We start from the raw sequence: 2,816 nt of genomic DNA, 5'->3' as shown, positions 1-2,816 counted from the left end.
GTTGTCCCCATGTTGTCCCCATGTTGTCCTCATGTTGTCTTCATGTTGTCTTCATGTTGCCCTCATGTTGTCCTCATGTTGTCTTGATGTTGTCCTCATGTTGTCTTCATGTTGTCTTCATGTTGCCCTCATGTTGTCCTCATGTTGTCCTCATGTTGCCCTCATGTTGTCCTCATGTTGCCCTCATGTTGTCCTCATGTTGCCATGGTGTTGTCTTCAATTGATAATTAATGTACATATTAACGTTGTCTTCCGTCGACCTTCTTTTAGTGTCTCTGTCAACGACTTGGCGGACTGGCATCGAGTGTTAACACACACACACGCACACACACACACACGCACGCTCCCCAGAGAGGAGTGTGTAGTTTCAGGTGTAAGAAGGGACGTGTCCTCATCATTAGATGGTATATTTCGCCCTCTGGTGGTCACAGCTACGAACTGCGCCTCTGCCTTTTTCTTAAAAATAACAACAATAATAACAACACTGTATGTATGTAAGTGGTGTTGGAGCTACACCATGCATTATCTTGAAAAATAAGTAAATTACAAGCTCCGAAAGTTTTATTTCTCATTTGCAGAAGTGCTGTGAGTTCATTTTTTTGTGTTCAGTGCAGCGCGTCGACGTAGTGGTGCAGAGGGATGTGACGTAGCAGCGTGATGACGTCATGTTACCGTAGAAACAGAAGAGCGTTTACTCGCTCGGGCTACTGGAAGCTAGCTATGCTAACTACGCTAACTATCGGGAAAAACATCGTTTTCGGAGCTTTGTAACGTTACTAAATCCACTTTTAAACGTTACCGATCCGACGTGGACGTCATTTTACCGGTTGACGTCACTTTGTATTTCGGTAATTGTTAAAAAAGAGCTGGCTGGTTTTAGCTAAAACGACAATCTACAAGGCTAGCTCCGTGTACACAAGGTGCTAACAGTTGTTACGGTGACGTCTGTGACGGGTGAGACACACACACACACACACACACACACACACACACACACACACACACACACACACACACACAACAGACAGTTGAGAGACACACAAACAACACAACACGTTTGTCAGGAAAGTGACTTATTGAACACTGTTGCTTAAATCGTGAAAAATTTGAATGGAGTCTGGTGTGAGAGATGGAGGCAAAAATTACTTTCTACTTAGTTTCTGCTCTTAAATACTTTGTGAAATACTTTGCTATGAGTGCAACGCTGTTGCTTAATGTATTACTTTTTTGAATGGATTCTGGTGTGTGTTGACAAAATGAGTTTCTTTTAAATACTTTCTTAAAATACTTTCTTAAATCCTTGGCTATAAGTGAAGTGATGTTGGTTAAATCACGACTTTTTTGAATGGAGTCTGGTGTGAGTAATGTAGGCAAAAATTACTTTCTACTTAGTTTCTTCTCTTAAATACTTTCTGAAATACTTTGCTATAAATGCAACCCTGTTGCTTAATTACCGACTTTTTTGAATGCAGTCTGGTGTGTGTTGACAAAATTTGTTTCTTTTAAATACTTTCTGAAATACTTGGCTATAAGTGAAGTGATGTTGGTTAAATCACGACTTTTTTGAATGGAGTCTGGTGTGAGAGATGTAGGCAAAAATTACTTTCTACTTAGTTTCTGCTCTTAAATACTTTCTGAAATAATTTGCTATAAATGCAACCCTGTTGCTTAATTACCGACTTTTTTGAATGGAGTCTGGTGTGTGTTGACAAAATGAGTTTCTTTTAAATACTTTCTGAAATACTTGGCTATAAGTGAAGTGATGTTGGTTAAATCACGACTTTTTTGAATGGAGTCTGGTGTGAGTAATGTAGGCAAAAATTACTTTCTACTTAGTTTCTTCTCTTAAATACTTTCTGAAATACTTTGCTATAAATGCAACCCTGTTGCTTAATTACCGACTTTTTTGAATGCAGTCTGGTGTGTGTTGACAAAATGAGTTTCTTTTAAATACTTTCTTAAAATACTTTCTTAAATCCTTGGCTATAAGTGAAGTGATGTTGCTTAATTCACGACTTTTTTGAATGGAGTCTGGTGTGAGAGATGTAGACAGAAATTACTTAATCTTAAATACTTTCTGAAATACTGCAGGTGCAACGCTGTTGCTTAACACTTTATATGAAATATGTCATATTTTGCTTCAATGAAAGGATTTTTTTCAGATGCTTTCTTTCCAAATTGGGCTATTTATTACTCACTATACTGTACATAATTTTCACACTCCGCACTCAGCCCATTCAGACTCTATTTTAATGAAATACGTTGCTATAAGTACACCGCTGTGGCTTAAATGACGACTTTTTTGAATGGAGTCTGGTGTGAGTGTGTTGACAAAAATTAGTTTATTAAATACTTTTTTAATAATACTTTTTAAAAATAATTTGTGCATTTCTCATATTTTGCTTCAATGAAAGAAGTTACAAAATACGTCATCTTTATTTTCCAGGTGAATTTTTTCCCATATTGGGCTATTCCTTACTTTACTTACTATACTGCAAAGTTCCCTGTTGGATAAAACCAGTATCATCTTGTTTTAAAGGGCGTAACCGTGACGATGGACCCGCAGAAGGACGCCGTGGTGACGGAGTTGAAGAGGAAGCTAGAGAATGGAGACCTGGACCAGGACCAGGACCAGGACCGAGACCTGGAGCAGAAACTCACTCTGCTGAACAACAGCTTAAACAGTCCGTACAACAAGTTCTCTCTTTTCCTGAATAAATGTAAAATAAATGTTATAAGTGTGTGTGTGTGTGTGTGTGTGTGTGTGTGTGTGTGTGTGTGTGTGTGTTTCAGAGGCTCTGAACGCGGCGGCGCTG

General features: G+C 38.6%; 1 long non-coding RNA gene across 1 annotated transcript; it reads left to right on the top strand.

Moving 5' to 3' along the window:
* The first annotated feature begins 692 nt into the window (after positions 1-692).
* Positions 693-2,816, top strand: LOC117940574. The gene is made up of 3 exons (XR_004655779.1): positions 693-814; positions 2,540-2,684; positions 2,794-2,816. It is a non-coding gene; the product is annotated as an uncharacterized LOC117940574 (long non-coding RNA).

This window comes from Etheostoma cragini, unplaced genomic scaffold (genome assembly GCF_013103735.1).
Source record: "Etheostoma cragini isolate CJK2018 unplaced genomic scaffold, CSU_Ecrag_1.0 ScbMSFa_2787, whole genome shotgun sequence".
In the NCBI taxonomy this organism is placed as follows: domain Eukaryota; kingdom Metazoa; phylum Chordata; class Actinopteri; order Perciformes; family Percidae; genus Etheostoma; species Etheostoma cragini.
The sequence above is the reverse complement of the archived record's forward strand: the minus strand, read 5'-3'. Positions and strand labels throughout refer to the sequence as shown.